The following is a 19600-nucleotide window of genomic DNA, read 5'->3' on the forward strand; positions in this document are numbered from 1 at the left end:
GGTTTTCCTTCTCCACATTAATATAATTGTTCCTTTATTTAGCTTCTCTCCACACCTGCTTGTTTTGTAAACTGTGCTTTTCCCCCTTTGAGTGATCTCCAGTCGGTGTCTGCCTGCTCGTAGATGACTCGTCTGTCTTATTCCTGCCTTTTACTCCGCTCTCCCTCGGGGCCCACCCAGCTGATAACCAGGCTGAAGTGCTCAGTCAGCCTGAGCAGCAGTTTTCCCCCCTCTGTGACTCTGTGACAACCTCTCAGCGTGCCGCCTCTGATTAGTTAACACACAAAGCCGTGACAGCAGGACTGTCTGCTCTGTCTTTTCTTTTCTTTTCTTTTTCCCCACAGTGGGGGATCTCCTCTGTGACGGGGTCTCCTCCTCAGGCCTGGAGCAAAACTTTCAGAACAGAACAGAGTGACCAGTGCAGACCCTCCCCGTTCCCGTCCCCATCGCCTCACTGCCTGAGGGTTAGGGAGGGGCTGGGGGGGGGGGGGGCTCTTTGTATTCAGTTTGTTCTGTCTCTCTGGGTGATTTTTTTTCCTGTGACGTAAATCGCCCAGTAGAAAGGAAGTCAGTCAGTCCTGCTTTTGTCCTGACAGCCCGCTCCTCGTCTGGCTGCTGTTTGACAAATGAGCCGCTTGTTTAAGACATTTCTTTTCTATTTGAAATGAACACAGAACAAAGTGAAGGCTAGGTGACTACACGATGTACACAGAGGAAATTCAGAAACACAAATTAGTGTAGTGGACTCTGATGCTCCGTTAGCCCCTCCTGGTCTGGGGCCCCTGAGACATTGCCTGCCTCGCCTGTCACCGGCGCCCCAGGAATTGTCTGTATTTTAAATCGTGAAGTAAATAAGTTTTTGGCAATACTCCCTGAGATGTTTTTAATGTTTATAAGTTTATTATAAGCATACGCTGCGTTTGAGAAAATAACCCCGAGTATTTTAGGACCGGGTTGACGGGTCATGTTTGACTTCTCGTCAGCGTGAAGCGACTTAAATCTAATGAGACGGTTTAATGGCTGTTTTGGGTTCAGTTCAACACACTTTTTCTATAAAAGCTCTGCATCACACTAAGTGTGAACTCTGTCACGCTCCTCTCTCTGAGGTGTTACTGCTCGGCTATACGATGAGAAATCACACCTTTCAAAATGAAACTCTCACCTCGAGCTCACAGGAAAAAAATACACAACCTCGCTTCAATGTTACTTCACAAAGGACAGAATCCACACCTCTCTAATTCAGATCATTAGTGGTTTGTGCTTGTTTTCTTCTCTCTTTTGAGTGTTGAGTGAAGTTTTGAAGTATTTTGAGAGCCTTGAGTACCAGGATAAAGGATCAATTCTACAATTCACTGAGCAGACTCTTTTATCCAAAGTGACGTACATCAGAGAGTAAGAACAACACAAGCAAGGATCTAGAAAAAAGGGAACAATGTCAGTAAGAGCAAACGATCAGCTTTGAGTCTGATTGGACACACAGGTGCTGACAGGAAGTGACCAGAGGCAAAGCACAACATTGAGGGCAGTTCTTGAGAGCTCTAATCAGTATAGAAACCATCTTATAAGTCGTCGTTATCAAACAAAAACCATCGTCATTACCATCATCATCATCAATAATATGGAGACCATCATCATTAAGTTAGTAGGTATTCATGAAAGAGCTGGGTCTTTAGCTTTTTCTTAAAGGTGCAGAGGGACATTTGAACGCTGGATGCAGGTGTTTCTCTGCTCAGCGCTTTGGATTCTGTTTGTCGTCGGTCTTTTGTTTTCTGTCTCAAACTTTGATGCTGCAGTCTCGGCCCGGACTCTCCTGAAAATAATGTTTTCCTGGTGTAAAATGAAGGGTGGAATAAGTGTAGCAGGGTCTGGTGGTGTAGTCAAGACCACACTAATCGAGACCAAGACATACCCGAGACCAGAGTGCTCCGAGACGAGACCAAGACATTCAGGGATCGAGACCGAGTCAAGACCAAGACCAAGACCATAAATATCACTGATAAATCATCATCTTGTGTTTAGGGGGCGTGTCACTCACTTAGACCGTCACACCGGGAAGGTTGTGGTCGTAACCGGGGGATAAAAATCAAACTACAAATTGAAGTTTTTTGTTCTTTTAGAAAGAGGCGTTTTCCTTCTAATCACAGTGATGACGTGGAAAAATAGCCAATCAGAGGTGGCCGTTCTTGATTTAAAATCCAAAGTCCGCCCAGTCTGAGAGCGAGTCAGAATGCTTCAAAAAGTGGTCTTAAGACCAACAACAACACTAGCAGGGTCATCCCTACATCCACCTTCACTGTCAGACTGATGAGGATTATCTCTGCAGTTCTAACGCCTCATTAACTCAGAGGAAATGGTGGTGTGAATGCAGATCAGTAAGAGGGTCAATGATGGATGATTTAAAGGTAGACACTTTCATAGATGTACTGTAAATCTTTCTGGAAGTTCCTGAAGGAGGTGCGTTCAGAGCGAGGTGTTAGCGGTAACTAAGGGCGTCGTCATGTCTTCTTCAGTCTCTCTCTCCTCGGAGTGAGGGTGAGGCCGAGGTCAAGAATATTTGGAACCTCCTCCTGTGTGTGTTTTTGTGTTTGAGGGAGAAAAAAAATAAATACTGCAACAGAGCCGGTTAAAATAAGAGGGGGGAAAACACAGGAACTTAAATGTAGTGTCCAGCAGATTTATGGGAACCCTGGAAATAGCCCGTCTTTGTCAGAGTCCAGCCTCTCTGCGCCCGGTTTCATGTGTGCAGCTGTGCCGGGCAGCGACCCCCTCTTTGAGCTCTTAATAAGGGGAAATGTGAGGAGCATATGTTTGGATTTGTTTCTTTTTTCCATTGCTTCCACGCTGCCTCGATGTATTTCTGAAATCCACTGTTTTCTGCCTCTCCTCGTCTCCAGTCTCCAGCTGCTCCGTCTGCTCGATCGCCGTCCTTTTCTTTCCTTTACAAACCTCAATGCCTCGTTTCAGATTCAGGTCGTTTTGCTTCTGCGAGCTTTTTAATTCAAACCGAGCACAACCACATGAGCCGCCTGCTCCACCGTTTCTCCTGCCTCTCCTTCACTTTGTATTTCCACTATCATGCAAAACAAATGCAAATCTTTCAAAAATGGCCTCTAAAAAAAGTTGCATTTACATACAGTCGGGTCTGTGGCCGCTCTGAGGAATGTGTAAATTCTGTCACCACATCCGACCTGATCACACTGATTTGTTTTTCCTCCTCACACAGAAAGCCGTTTGCTTGATTAAACAGTCAGTTATTCATTTTTCAAACTATAATCCCGTGTCGATTTTTTTCTCAGTCAGCGGGAAAAAGTTTAGCGGGGGTCGCTAAAGTCAGAAGGGGATTTGTGGTATAAATAAACACAGGAAGAGGTTTCCATTTGGGACCATTTGATTAAGTGTATGTTGATGTTGTGTCTGTATGCAAACACAAACATCCTAACGTCCTTTTTTTCAACCTTTTCACCAGTTCTCACTCTGGAGCTTCAAACCGTGCAGTTTCCACACCGTGGATAACTTGATGTTTATTAAAAGTCTCGGCCCCGCTTACATCTGTGTTTATTAAAAATCCTCGGAGGCAGAACCGAGCTGGAGTCCCACGAGTGTAGCCGGGCTGAGTCTTGGCCTGCATAGAGAGGGAGTCATCTGTGTATTTATATGTAAATGGAGACAGCTCAGTCACATTTGTTGACACCAAGTGTTCTACCTCATTAGTCAAAACGCTGCTGCTTTTCCTATTTGCATTTCACTTAATTGCTTCAGTCACATTCACTGGCACAGCATGAGGCCTTTTCTTCCTGTTCTGCATTTGTGGAAATTTCTGCAAGGCCGTTCAGAGCTGTTACATCTTTCATTAATTATCTTAACAGTTTGGATAATAAACAAAGATTGATACCAAAACTGTCTTTTAAAGGAGCAGTATGTAACTCTGACACCTAGTGGTTAAAAAGGGTACTACAGTGTAAATTCTAAACATTATAGAGAGCTGTCTCCCCCCCCCCCCTCCTCTGTAGAGTCGATGCTCACACAGGTCACCATGTGGTGGACTCTGAAGCTTCAGTGTTTATCCAGCTCTGCATGGGTCTGTAAACCTTTCTGTGTTCTAACCTCTCTCCATTTTTCAAAAGCATCTCCAATATTGATCCTAGTTTGAGCACGTTTCTGCTCGTGGAGCTTATTAGAAACATGCAGAGGCTTTTTAGGTCGGATACAATCACTTCTATCTGAACCACTTCTCTTGACCGCTTCCATCGCTGCAACACCTGTTGACCTGATAACTGCTCTCATATCTGACAAACTGAGGGGCGTCCAAAACGGCCGTGTGGGGGGGTCGCCGCCTTAAAAGCGCCTACCTACTCTGGTCCAAACAAATCCAGAGCATTCAGGACCAGAATCTAAAGTTAGAAGGAGGACATACTGGCTGCTGCATTGTTTTTCACGGCAACCCGTTTCTAAAAACTTCTGGTGGAAGTTCTGGGTTATCGGTGCGACTAATATTCCTGATTAAACGTTATAAATCAAACTTTTTATACAATATTTATCAGAGTTCTGTCAGTGATAATAGCTACTGTCCTATTGTTCCTACAAACCAGGAACTTTTTCTTCTTCCTGTCTCCACATCCCCTCATCCCCACATTTTAACCTCCAACCCGTTATCCGCTCGGTGATGCAGATTCATGATAAAGCCCAGAAGGCGACAGGTCAACGCTGATAAAGAGGCATTCTTTCCTAATTAGGTTTCTCTGTCAGAAAGTCTTACAGCAGTCTTTGTGTTGGTCCTGGTGGTTTCACTGTGTGATGCTCAACCTGAAAATGCCCCTTTTTTTCTTTTCCTCTAAAAAGTTGACATTTTTCCACAGTGACAGTATCCACCACAGAGGCCGTCATTTATATTTCTCTGGCTGGCACGCCGTGGTCACAGAGAGGCTAACTCATGCTGTAATACATTTTGAATTTGTTTCCACATTAGCTGTCGGGGGGTGAGATGTGAATGAGCGGTTGTATGAAAGCTTGTTTTGTTCAAACAGCAGCCGTTTGGGATGAGTTCATGTTGGAGGACAGAGTGGAAGAAAGAGCGGGGGAGCGTTCCCACATCGAGGGGAGACGAGGGCGGGCGGGTGACGTACTGAGGGTGAGTCATGAGAATTAGTAACCAGGCTTTGAGAAATTTACTCAAGCTTCTTTAATTACTGCACACAGCAACAAGCCCATCGAGGGTCTGTCGGGGGTCAGGGTTCTCGGAAGAGCTCTCTCACTTCCTCACAGAGGGAGCGAGGGAATAGAGTCATAAACGCCTCCTTTTGTTTGATGACGATGTTCGGGAATTTCAGCATCTCTCTCTGCGGACTGGTCCTCCTGTCTTTGTGTCAGCTTCAGGTACTTCCTGAGTAAAAAACAAAGTAAGAGGCTTCATTCAGTATGCTCATTCAACGTGGATAAATGCTGAGTAACAGAGGAGCCCCTTTTACACAAACACAACTTCTAAATGATTTCAGAACGTTCAGGTCCTGACAGTTTTTGTGGGATGGCATTTCACATATTCTTCACAGTGGTAGATTTTATGGTCAGACATGATTTCTTAATGCTAAATATTTTTTCCTAGGTCGAGCGTGAAGCAGGAGGGAGGACGAGTCTCAGTCTAACTTTCAGTCAACCTAACGACAGGCTGAGAGCTGGAGCTGAGGCGGGTTTTAAACCTCCTGACAAACCGTTACACCGCGCCCACCTGTCAATCAGGTCAGCTACACGCCTTATTGTGAATAACTCTTATCCTTCATCAAATCAAAACTGATGAGTCATCAAAACATTCACCCCCCGTACAGTGTGTGTCCATCGAGACATGAGCTAATCACACCTATTTGTTTGAACCAGGCTGTAATCATGTTAATCTCTGCTGTAAAAACAGGCTTTTTAGAATGGGTGTGTATGTGACTTCCTGTGCTTCTGCAGCCAGCCTCTAGTGGACACTCGAGGGACTGCAGGATTTCACACTTCAGCATCGGCTTCAATTTTCAACACCGGAGGTTGCCGCTTGGTTAAAGATATCTTGTGCCACAAAAAACTAGAAAAGCGGGTGTTTAAGTGCGAGTATGTGCCTGGTAGGAAGTCCTGGTTTAAAACCTTATTTTCATTGGAGATGAAATGCTTGTACAATTGATTTGTGAGTAGAAATGTGTGTGTGTGGGAGTGTGTGCTGGAAGGTGCAGCTATTGCTCTGAGACAATGGGGGTGCTGTAAGGAAGTATTTTTAACCACCATGCTAAGTACCCTTAAATCACTTATAACTCATTTGCTAAGGCAGTGATAGACGCCGTTTGCAGTCTTCCAGTCTGGCTGATATCTGCGACAGTTCCTGAATACTAGATTGACTATTGTGTTACCAATCTGCCCCTACCTGTTTGCGGCCTGGCTTCCTCTACTCTGCAGGGCTTTCATTGAATTACCAACACCCTGGTGGAGGATTATTCATTACTCCGTCCTGGGAAAGGCAGCAGATAAAACCCAGTGGATGTGGTTTTGGTGTTCCCATAAACAATAAGAGCTTTTTCTTGATAGTTTTTCTTTTTTTAAAGGAAAGAGGAAAAAGTTGGGAGTTCACAAGAGTTCAAACTAAGTAGACGACAGGGCTCTTTTGGAGGAATGCAGAAATTCAAAAGTGGAAGAAAAACCACCAATCGTCTGGAAAAGCCTTTATCTAATTTGTTAACATATAGCCTAGGGCTTTCACACTTTTAGAAAACTCCTGATATTTCCCAGAGGAGCTTCATGTGTGAAGCAAAAAGCTACATTTTCCACTCAGACTTCACTCAGAGTTTCTCCTCCAGCCTCCTCGTATTTATTCTGCAGAAAGTCAGAGTGAGTCGATGTGAGAACGCAGCAGGATATAATCAGGAGAATTCACCTGGAGCCAGTGGGAGGAGCCAGTGGGAGGAGCCAGTGGGAGGGGGTGGTGACCTTTATTCCCTGTGATCGCTGCACGACCATAGACTGTCTGCACGCCACCTCTACCATCTCCGTGCTCTAATCAACCTGCTGCTGCATGTTTCCTGTTCTCCAGGATGTTCTTCTCCACTCTTTAGGTCAGATTGAGATTCTGATCCATTTTTTTTTTACACCAAGTCTTGCCTCGGGAGAAAGGTTTTAAGACGGATGCAGAGCTGGCTAAACACTGAAGCTTCACTGTCCGCGATATGGCAACCTGCGTGAGCATCGACTCTATGAGAGGAGGGGAAATAGTTGCAGATATCAAAAAGACCCCACAGGAAGATGATCTGTAAGTTAACAAGAGAAGAAAGCTAACCCTATATGAAATCTTCTCAACGTCATAAAATCCGTCTTCCTCCACTCGTCTGTGTCTCCGCTTATATTCGAAGGACATTTTGTGAAGTAAATATAATCTGTGCATTCTTCCGTAGCTTTTCCACACACACACAAAAGAGAGAAGCTGAAACCCTCCATTACGAGCGAGCTCTGTGAGTGTGGTGTGGGCCCGCGAAGGGGGGAACCAACAGGCTCGCCAAGACCATCACAAAGACCAGGCTGGGTATGTTTCTCTGATCCTGTACTTAGCCCAAACCAAAAGTATTGTTGGTTCTTCTCTGGTTTCATGTGTGTTGGTCATAAAAAAAAGAAGAGAAGGAGAGGGAAGTCTGGGAGCTCGGATGTATAAACTTTGAGCCCTCAGTATTTCCATTTGAAGCCTTTGAAGAGTGTTTGAATCGTCTTATGGGTGTGAAACAGACGAGGGAAAACGACATGAAGTACTAAAAACTGCAGTTCCTTTAGTGGCCACTTGAGGCTGGAAACACAAGTGAGTTGTTTCTCATTACGCCCCATATTGAAATGCACAGCTTCACAGCAAAAACAACCAATGCTTACAGCAAGACGACTTTATACGGCCCCGATTTTATGATAAAACATAAAGCGCTGATTGCCTAGCGGTCATGACACACGCCCCGTGTACAGAGGCTGAAGTCCCTTACTCTCTCCTTCCAACATTTCCCGTCTCTCTTCAGCTCTTCTCTCAAATAAAGGCCCCAAAAATAACTTAACAGATTAAAAATGTGGAGCCTGATCGATAAATTGGCCAGCAGATAATATCGGCCGATATTAGCACATCAAGTGACTATCGCTGTCAATCTTTTCTTGCAGGTACTATTAGATTCTTTTATCAGTCATTTGCAAAAGATTTTCTTTCATGCATATGTTGGAGAAACTATCTGGCTTGCTGCACAGTTTATGGTATTAAAAGAGCATCAGGAAGTCTGTGCTAAAGATTTTTCGGTAAAATAAATTGTGGTACTTCTTTGGTGATATGTAAGAATAATGTTTCACAGACTGACAACATGTAAGGTGAACATGAGGAGAATGAGCTGTAGTCTGCTACTTGAAGACAGCCTGTTAGCTTCTTTTGACAGGTTTATTAACTTCTACCGCACATCTCTTCCTGAGTTAAACACAATGGTTAACTAGCTCATTCACCAGCTAATAAATTAGCCACAGGTTTAGACTTTTGAGCTTTGACATCTTTTAAAACCCCTCACCCCTCTCCAGTTTCCCCCTCTCCTCTAAATATGGTCTATTTGTCAGAAAAACCAACATGGCGACGAGCACTTTGCCGGACTCAGGGCCTCAAGAATACAGCTAACAAACCAATGAGTGAAATCTCAACATCTATAAAAAACAGTCTATGGATGTTGTTGGGCCCCTTCTTCTCTCGTTGCATGGTCATTTATAGCCGTGTGTGTGTTTTGGTTCCCTCACTCCTCACTTCCTGTCTTTTTCCTGGAGCAGAAAAAATGTGTGTGAAAGTTTAATCGCTCTACAATAACCTGGCACTCATAAACCAGCAGAACAGGTCATCAGGCTCTCACAGCGCTGGTAAACCCGACGCTACAGGAAGTGAATTGCTCAACATTTTGTGGGGTTCTTGTGTTTTTTATTGGCTAACATGTCCAACCTCTGGAACCTATTATAACCAGCCTAGCCTGACGCACACATGTCATCACACTCACACACATAATCATTAAGCATGCATGCTCTTTAACGCCTCATGTGTCACAAAGTTGTCTGAACTTTTTACTCCTAGATGCACCTCAACTCAAATCACACACCCACAACAACGACTCGCCTCGCACGAACCAGTATTATCTCGCGCTCCATGTTCTCTAAAAAGGAGAGAAGTTAAATCTGATGTTTTTAAAAAGCTGCTGAAGTATGACAACAGTACAATCTGGTGGGGTTAGGGTCTGTTTTCTGAGTGTCTCTAAGGGGGACAAAAAGGGGTTCATTAAAGGAGCAGTATGTATCTCTGACCCCTAGTGTTTAAAATGAGTACTGCAGTCTAAATTCTAAACATCATAGAGAGCTGTCTCCCCCCCCCCCCCCCCCCTCCTCTGTAGAGTCCATGCTCACACAGGTCACCATGTGGTGGACTCTGAAGCTTCAGTGTTTATCCAGCTCTGCATGGGTCTGTAAACCTTTCTGTGTTCTAACCTCTCTCCATTTTTCAAAAGCATCTCCAATATTGATCCTAGTTTGAGCACGTTTCTGCTCGTGGAGCTTATTAGAAACATGCAGAGGCTTTTTAGGTCGGGTACAGCCCGTGAGACTGCCCACCTCCACTGGTCACTCGTTGACTTTGAATCCTCTCAGGTCATACTGCAAAGTGTGAAGGTGGCCGCTTCCCTCGCTGTAATAACATTTTAGACTGGTGTTTTGGTTGCACCAGTGAATAGGATGTAACAAATCTTTAAGAGGAAAAATGAGGTATTAGAAATGCATCTTATACACTTGATTTATGGTCTGCCTGTCTGATTCCCAAGTCTGAACTTCAGTTAGAGGAGGAACAACATTTGACCATTTGAACTCTCAACTAAATCACTTACAGAAGAATGACGTTTAAAAACTTTTTCTGAGAGCTCTTATTATTTTTTACGGTTTTTCCTTACCATAAAAACGATATTTTGTGATATAAAATCTGCCCTTTGAAAGGTTTACGCGTCCACCTTGTCGTCGGCCTGTCGGCCTCTGATGGTGTTTCGTTTCAAGCAGAGACCTGAAACAGTTGTGAGACCACAGTTGCTTTAAATGTTCTGAGACTCTCTGGGTAGTATAACGGTGACACATGGCGACTCTGGGACCCCCGCACCCCTCCCCCCCCCTGTCCTGAGTACTGCCTATGTTTCTGTAGGCTGTGAAGCTATGTGAAGTATTTCACTGTAAAACCTGAACAGCAGACAAGGAATATATTCTTTCCTGCCCAGATTTTGACCCTTGGTGGGGGGTGGAGGAGTAACTGTAGCCTTGCATGAGAAATCTAACAGCTACGCACCTCAGCCTCCACTTTCTGTCCCCCGGAGGCCTCGAAACTTTCCACTTAACATACCTCATCTGGACACTTTCACAGCTCCAAGCCGTCTTACTGAGTTTCATTTTTTGGTTAGAAATAGTAATTTGTGTTTCACCCTCATCCTGCTGTATTGTTTATTATGTCTGAATAGAATTGGAGACGTGTGTCATAGCTGGAGGAGGAAATGTATTTTAAACACATGGTCACTGTTACTATGATCCTGATTAGCCGTCGAGGTCCCGACCGTCCGTCGTCAGATCTTCCTCTTGGAAGCAGCTCCGGTGTCTTCATCTTGTTTCAATTCAAACCAATTATCTCCTAATCCCTTTCCCACCGTCCTCGCCGTGACTCACATGTTTATGCATGAATTGTTGGCCAGTTTCTGTCCGATGCCGGCCTTAATCACAAGAAGCAGATTATTTCTGCGGTCAGGTTTAAGGATGAGATGGTTTTTGTTTAAAGACGAGGTTTCACTGAGAGAGATGATTGTGCAGAGCAGGAAGGATTCTGTTTGGATACGAGCGGTTTCAGCGAGATGATCAGTCGTTCAGCTCCGCTCGTCCCTCCCGACATGTGTGCGTTGTTAGGATTCAAGTTCTCTGAAAGCATCTGGACGGCACATGTAGCTCCTCGCTCTGCTGAGGCATGAAATCTCGTCTTGGAAAACGTGTTGGTCATCTGTTGTCAAACGTTCTCCTCCGTCCAGCTCTGTAAATATTTGACCAACTAATTTTTGCATGATTTTTGGGACGATATATTCCTGTCATAATATTTGGTATCTGTGGTAGAAAATTAGCAGCTTGGCATTGAATGTTAAACACTGCAGCCCGTGAGAGGACTCGATCAGTCTGTAAATATGTGAAACTCAGGCCTCGTCGACACGCAGGCCATGATGAGGACGCCGGGCGTTCACCTCTATGAAGTTAATTTTAAACATCACTTATTCCCAAACTTCAAAATCCTGCTTTGTCATCCAAAAATACTTTTGGGCCAACTGAAGCGAATTTAATTAATTCATCGACCATATAACGTGTTTTCCTCTCCGTGTATTTGAGAAGGCGGCGCTGTAGTGAGAGAGTTTAATCCTAAAGGTCAATCAAAACTTTGGAAACGTAATTTGGACGTTTTTGGACAATTCAGTGCAAAAGTAAAAATCCAGTTTTTTTAAGAAAATAGTGTGAAAAGTAAAGTGTAAAATTTGAAACAAAAATTAATTTGGTGTTCATTTATTTACTGTTACTGACTTTGTGTCTTTGAGAAACCACACACTCACACTTTAAAGCAGTGCGTGGTTCTCATCTCACCTAGCGTCAGGACCCACCACCAAATCCTTCCTGAAAAACCCTGACCCACATGTCTGATATGTTTCTGATTTATTAAATGCTAAATTATGTAGTTTTTCAGTTTCTGTCAGATGTTTTATACCTGACAGAAGCTGCAAACTGAACACCACATACATGTTTAAAAAAGCGCTTGACAAACTTTTTGATTCCAGGTTTTTTTCTATGCACATGCTTACAACCCACTGAAAACAGATCCGCGACCCTCCATTTGAGAATCACTGCTTTAAAGTGGATCACTCAGCCACTCCGGAGTCCGCTGCTTCATTTGAATCAGCGTGCAATGAATCATGGGATACGTTGGAACAGGAGGGATGCACCGGATGGCTCTTTAGTTTTCCGGGGAAGGAGGACACGTTTAAAGGAGCCTTTGAAAGAGGAAAACCTTTAGCGACAGAATCAGACTTCAAAAGGTCGACTGAAAGATGCTGCTAGTGGAGTGGGACACAACCTCTGTTAGCATGTTAGCATGCTGTTGTTAGCATTCAGCTATTTACTGTAGTACAGCCTCAAAGAGTTGATTTGATTTTTCTTCATTTTTCATTTTCTTGATAAAAAAAAAACCGTTGACTGGAGGAAGAATCCACTGGGGAGGATCTAATCGAGTGGGTGAGCTGGATGAATGACATCACACGGCTTGACTTTCCGGTCTTTCTTTTTTCAGCATGTGTACATAACGGGAGTGTCTACGTTGAGGTTTGCAGTTAATATACGGTCCCTGACTTCCTGCTGTGGGCCAAACATACATTACTGACAGAGATAAACGAGTAGTTCAGGACTTTGCCTCAGAAACATCATCGACAGGCTTCACCCAGACGTAAGGAACTCCTCTGGTTATAGAAAGCTGAGAAGTCGTCCAGAGAGGAATCGGTCAAACTCGGCCCTGAAAAAGGCTCTGTGAGGTGGGCTGTCGTGATGTCAGCATTTCCTCAGGAAGCTGTGGCACAGAGAGTCTGAGGGTGGCCCTGTTCTGTTTTACACTTTTCTTTAAGTGTTGAAGTGAAGGGAAGGAAACAGCAACACAGCTTCACCGAAGGTTTTCACAGCAAAGGACTCCCGTGACATATAAAATATACATGTCAAGCGTTTTTTAATGTCTCAAATATCCTGCATCCATTGACAACTGCACGATGACGAAAACATGAGACATTATCTCAAACTTTTATTGACGATATCCCAAAAATCTTGATTTTCTGGATAACAAAAACAGTTGAGTCATCTCGCCCTGCAGCCTGGCCTTTTCTCTCTCTGACGATGACTCGTGCCTGTTTTGACGTCATGTTGATAAAGTGATGGAAAATACGACCTTGAGTCCATATATTGTGTTTTATTTTTAAATTGACCCGACACTGTGCATTTCCTTGTCTGACTTCCTGTCTGGGTGGTTCTATTCTGTCCAGCGTAACGCTTTCTTGCAGCGTATTTGAAACGGAGCAGAGCGTGGTGGCGCTGCCTGCACGCTTAGGAGACGGGCCGCGGCGTCCGTTGTGGGAAACACAATCACTGACGAGAGTGGTAGCGTAGAGCATGACGCTAAAGGACCGAGCACGTTGTAATTCAGAGTGAGAGCTAGCTCACAGGAAGCATCCGATGCTCGCTAAAGCTGACTACACACGAGATGATTTTCAAATGTTTAACAATTAAAAAAAAACATGGCAGACAAAAGGAGAGCTACAACTCATTCTGTGACATTTTAATCCTCTGAACGCGGACTAGAGGATTCAGACTGCGAGACAACACACCTGCTCATTGTAGATCGGCTTTCAACAGTCGATTATTGTTCACTAATGTACTTCATAATTCTTCCTTTATCACCAGCTTTCCTCATTGAGACAGTTTTAGACTGAGCCTGTGCACTCTCTCATTGAAGAGCATTCATGCACACACCGCTGAGTGCAGGCCGACTGCATGAAATGCTGCTGAGTCACAACCCGGTGTCACTTCCACAGCAGTGAGCACAGACAATAGCACAGTGACAAATATTGGACTGAACTGTCTACTGGCAGGCACACCTGTGGTATGAAAAGACTGAGGGCGACATGAACCAGGCCGCTGACCGAGAACAAAGACAGGATCTGTTTTTGTGTGTCAGTTTAAAAAAAAAAAAAAAAAAAGGGAGAGTGTTTCGATGAAGAGTGAAATATTTACTCTGTGTAGCAGCTGAGGCTGGAAAACAGGCAGTCGCTCTCTTTCTCTCTCGCTCTCTCTCTCACTTGCACAAAACTCCATGTGTAGCATTTTTTTCTGCAGAAAGTCCTTTTTCAAAAGCATCTCCAATATTGATCCTAGTTTGAGCACGTTTCTGCTCGTGGAGCTTATTAGAAACATGCAGAGGCTTTTTAGGTCGGGTACAATCACTTCTATCTGAACCACTTCTCTTGCCCGCTTCCATCGCTGCAACACCTGTTGACCTGATAACTGCTCTCATATCTGGCAAACCGAGGGGCGTCCAAAACGTTAGAAGGAGGACATACTGACTGCTGCATTGTTGTCAGAGAAGCCAGCACTTCAACATGTTTCCTTAATGATCAGAGAGTAAGATACCTTTATCATCTCACTCTCTACACATCTCACTGAGTGGAACCTGCATGGGGAGAACTGTCAGCTGTGTGAATATGGTTAACATCATGGTAAGTATAAAGTCAGATAAGTTGCACTCTTTCTTGTCTGTTACTGTAAAACAAGCTCTTTCTGGACGAGCGCTCGTGTTTGAGTGTTTTTCTGCGAGTTCTGAAAGTTGAAAAACTTCTCCTGCCCGAGGCTCTCTGACTCTCTCTGGGTGGAGCAGGTGTTTGCTTTTCACACACCACCAAACACATGCACAGCACAGTTAAGCCTGCAATTGTGATCTCACTTACGCTCTCACTCGTGCTTGTGGAAATGTGTGATCTTTTTTTTTTTCTGCAGCAGTCACAACACAAAGAAACATAAAGTGTTGCATATTTAGCATGACCTCACTGACCCTGTTTCTTATGGCTGTTTGAGTTTTGAGAGCTGAACTCAGCCGCCTCAATCTCTGAATTTCTATTTCTATGAAGTGTGACGTCTGTATTAAAACGCCACCTCCTCTTAGAGTTCCCGTATATCTTGAATCGTGAATCATGAAGTGTAAAGGTCGTGAAACAGGCAGCATCTATCAAGTCAAAGCTTCCTGTTTTTACCATCCATTTTTTATATTTCCTGCACGCATCATGTTTAAGATGTTTCCCATGAGGACCCTCCTGTGCGTGCTACGATCTGCATTCAGGTGTTGAAGTGAGTTAAACAGCTGATCCAACATTAACAAGAACGCTACAAACAGTTAATATAAAAGTAGCTTCAGTTGTAGAAACTTTATATCCATTTTAAAATAGTTTCAGACGTTGATTGCTCAATAACTTCCAACAGGTAGAATGGCGTCTCTCTCATGTCCACAGAGCACCCCGCTCGCCTGTTTTCAGCACTATGTAACTTCAGCAGCAGATCGAGGTCGTCTGGTGAGAAGTGCGTGCGTCTTTAGGGCGTTAGCTCACACAGCAGCCAGTTAGCTCGTCACTGTACGGTTTGATACAACGACTGATGCTAAGAGGAAGAGGACGGAGACGGAGGAAAAGAAGAAGAGAGAGAGAGTGAGCGAGAAGCAGAGTGTTCATCCCTGCAGATATCATTCAGAACAGATTGAGATGTAACGTTAGCATGTATCGTTAGCGGTGTCAGCGTCGTCTCGTGTTTAGCGGCTTTAGCGGCTGCAGGAAGTCGTCTAACCTGAGTTATGTCTCAGGTTTGATAGGAATAAGTTTAGAACCTGAACTGAACCTCGTCCGTCGACGTGGTTTGTTTGGTTTCTCCGCTCGTCTTAGCCGGCTTCACCACTCTCCACTTGTCAACAGATGCACTTTGTCTAAGGGGGCGAGGCGATCTGCGTTCGGCGCCAAAGCTTCACCAAGAAATCATATATTGTTGCTTTAAAGTCTGTTTAAATCCAGTTTATATTTAAAGCTTCATAAACACTGAATGATCTTTCTACTCTCTACGTCTTCTATCCTTGTGAATATCTCTCCATTTCTTCCTTTACACAATCTGACTCCATCATTTTAAGACCGACTTTTTAAACGACCACCTTCTCTTTCCAGCGTTCCTTTACTTTCCTCACATCGTGTAAATACTAAAGAACATTAAAAAAGCTAATTCATATTCCTCTCCCATTCTCTGTCACTTCCACAGCCGGGGCCGTCGTGTTTGTTGCCATTGTGTTGGAGAATTCAGGGTTTTTTTGTTTTGTTTTCTGGTGAAGTTTTCCCGGCCCTGCAGCACGCCTCTCTTTCCTCAGAAAACAGACGTGTTAAGCCACGCCGCCGCGCTCCTCTCTGAGGTGAGTGTGTTTGTTTGCTTTCCCATGACTTCACTGTTTTTCAGGCGCTCTTTTGAAGGGCCGTCAACATCTGGACAACAAGTTGCATCACTGCAGGAAATCTGGTCCTGCTCCAAGACTATTTATAGCCCGAGGGTGATGAATGTAAATGTATGTGATGTTTACTCGTAAAAGAAACAACAAGAAGGCATGTCAATAATGAAATAACATGTTACAAACAACTGTGGAGGCATGTGGTGTGGTTAAGAGGCTGATCTGCAAACTCTCTAAAACCATGTGAGGACGTTTTTTATCTGGTTATGAAACAAACTGAAATTAATACAGGCGTCTTTAACGAGCGTCGAGACTTCAATCTCCACTTAATGAAGCAGCTTCCTTCTTCCTGTTTTGGCTCCTCAGTATGTTGTTCACCCTTTTTTGTCTCGTTGATGCTGAAAAAACATCCAATTAAAAGCAGCATTGATTTAAAGTCTTTATATGTGATTTTTCACACTTAAATATATAAATCAAGTATCTCCTCTGAAAATAACTCTGTGAGTCATGACTGTCTACAATGGGTGTAACACCCGAGTCCCACTGTCTGTGATGTTTTCAGAGTTTTCAGAGTCCTATCTTCACTTTGTTTACATCGCCCGGACGGCCGGCTGACTCCTCCCCTCGTGTATAAAAGTTGTTTAATTGAGGGACTAGAGAAAAGAAGAATAACATACTGTACTCACTGCTTAACTGTGTTTCTAGATCACGCTCATTTCAGGTAAATTTACATGCAGTGTGAAGATACGAGCAGAATAAAGATCACTAGCATTAGCATGCTAACACAACAATGCAGCGCAAGTTGTTTTGGTTTCATGCTGGTGCTCAAGGGCGACATCTGCTGGATCAAAAAATCACATATAAAGCCTTTAAGGGAAAAGCTGTCATCATAGCATCGGGCTCTGTTTCATCGTCAGCCATCTTGGATATGTTGTAAACACTACACTGCACTCTTAAAAATGTGTAGGATATGTCGGGTAGGCGCCCCCTGAAATCACTCTGAAGCCGTTTTCACGTCTGCACTCCTGGAAATGTTAAAGAGTATTTCAGGAGGACGGCCTCTGAAATCCTCCTGACCTGGCTGTTCACACACGCACTGAAAAAGCAAAGCAGGATTTTCTGGCACAACTTCACCAACTAACCAGATGCATGAAGAGTGAAAGGCTTGAAGAGGTCAAAATGCTCCAGCAATGCTTGTAGTATGAAGATGAACTGACCCTGATGAAGGCCACAAATGAGAAATTTCACTCATGCAAACACTCTGCTGCTCCGGCTGCTTCTTCTTCATCTTTTTTTTTTGCATCTTGTCTTACCTCAGGAGACCCCCCCTCCTGTCTAACAGGGGTAGTCTCCCATTGTGAGGAGCATGCGTGAACAGCCAGATCAGGAGAACATCAGGAGCAGTCCTACATATTTTCAGGAGTGCATGTGTGAAAACGGCTGAACTGAACTGTTACAATTCATCATCCCCTTTCAAATAAAATGAATTCAAAAAAGCAGCAGACGGTAAAAATCTGGTAAACCACACGAGGTGTTCTCACTTTGCAAAACATCACAGTAAAGCAGCGGACCTTAGAATTACCCACAATGCACGACACCACTCCAAAATAACCTTCTCAGAGGACCCCGTTTTAAACCTCCAGCAGCCCACGCCTTCTCTTCCTGCCTCCTGTAACTCGCCTGCCGTTTTTGTTAAAGTAATTATGACCGCAGAGTTTTGAGCACTTTCCTCAGGGAGTCTTACATGAAAGACGAGGAGGGGAAATGAAAGGAACTGGTCAAACTTCTTGCTCTGCGTTTTCACAGGAAGTCATTATTTACTACTTTTGTTGTGTGTGTGTGTAAAGGGGGCTGGAATGGCGTGGGTGTCTCTTGGCCTGCTAGATGTTTGCTCTGATAAATCTGATCCCAGAAATCCCCTCATGACAGAAGCCAGAGTCAAGGGGCTTTTTTTCTGTTTCTCTTTTATCGAAACTTTTTAACCTGAAACAAAACCGAGCGCAAACACAAAGTTTAACCCCTTACATCTCAGTAAAACAATGTTCAAATTCCTTCCCGTGCTCAGTGTTTGTTGTTTTGCCCAGAGTCACTCGAAACAGCAATTAACACGGCATTGTTTCAACAAGTGATACCTCTGCCATGCCCCGCGGTCTAGACAGACAGATACAGCTATCTAAATGACTGCCTGGTTTTGGAGCGGGATTCCTGAGCCCATTGTTCTGGAGGACAGTCCAAGGCCTTGATGTGAGCTCGGGGGAGCAGATAAAAAAACTCCCAGCAGAAGGATGTGTGTTTGCTCAAAGACGTTCAGGAAACACACAGGCTCGCTGACCACCGAGGAGCTCCTCTTCAATTGCCTCTGCTTGCGCAGGTTTGAGTTGAATCATGAAGGTGTCAGCAACTTGAAATTCCCAGAAATGATCAGAAAGTTGATTCAGTGTTTGGGTGTTTGTGTGGAAGCCAAATGGCAAGTGAGTTTTTAACAGTAGCCTGAAGTCAACCAGGAGAAAAAAGTTTATTATCAGATCGTGTTGATGACAGTGAGAGACGTGGACACAGGCGCTCGTGGTCAAGCATGAAGCATGAAGCTTAAACATACATCGCCTTAAATACAATGAAACAAGCTTATCTTCAACCATGCAGTGTTGTAGTACTCGAAATCGGTCTTCCAAGACCATTTTTGAAAGTCTCGATTCAGAATCGAAAGCATTTTTACTCGGTCTTCTCTCGGTCTCAGACTTGGCGGACTCCGGATTTTAAATCAAGACCTCCACTGAAAGGCTATTTTTCCACCTCATTACTTTGACTAGAAGGGAAACATATAACTTCAAATCAATTGTAGTTTGATTCTTTTCCCTTTTTTCCACATTTATATATGTTGTATGCAGACGACACCCTTACATATATATCTGTTATATTTTGTCTTGGTCTCGATCCCTAAATGTCTTGGGTCTTGTCTTGGTATTTTTTTTTTCAGCTGCTTGTTTGGTTCTATTTCTGTCACTGCTGATTGTCTCTCGACCCCCAAAAGGTCAACACGGCCGTCAGCAGCCTGAGTTTGTCCTCAGAAGGTCGTCGTTATCATTTCAGTGTTTCCTGATTGATCAGCAGCTTAAAAAACAATAGGTGATAAAACATATCTGAGGGACATCAGAGCTTTTTAAAGCATGATATCAAAACCCATCAGAGAACAGCTGATGTTAACATTGTTGATCTTACTCACCGTCCTCACCAACATCGTTGATCAAATCTCAACACATATTAGCAATAAAGCAAATTAAGTCCAGAATCATGACAGACTTTAGTCCTCACTTAGTTAAAGTTGTACCAAAGTTAAAGTTAAGTTAAGTTAAAGTTGTAAACAAACATGGAGGTAGTTTAAAGTTATCTAAAAGAGAATAAAAAGGCAAACAGTATCTCAGCAGACCGACCTCCTGATTCAAGTTTAACTTACTGTAAGATGTTTTTACTTTGACGCATTTATATCACAACTTTTTCAACAGAATATACTACACCTCATAAATGTGT

At 43.8% G+C, this 19600-nt stretch overlaps 1 long non-coding RNA gene across 1 annotated transcript in view; it reads right to left on the reverse strand.

Moving 5' to 3' along the window:
• LOC132954360 (uncharacterized) overlaps positions 1–14279 on the reverse strand; it is a 128286-nt gene extending 114007 nt beyond the window's left edge. Inside the window, exon 1 of the long non-coding RNA XR_009665749.1 lies at positions 14202–14279. This is a non-coding gene — a long non-coding RNA (uncharacterized LOC132954360). The remainder of the gene's footprint in view (positions 1–14201) is intronic.
• Between the last annotated feature and the right edge of the window lie 5321 nt (positions 14280–19600).

The sequence above is a fragment of the Labrus mixtus genome, chromosome 20, assembly GCF_963584025.1.
Source record: "Labrus mixtus chromosome 20, fLabMix1.1, whole genome shotgun sequence".
Lineage (NCBI taxonomy): Eukaryota > Metazoa > Chordata > Actinopteri > Labriformes > Labridae > Labrus > Labrus mixtus.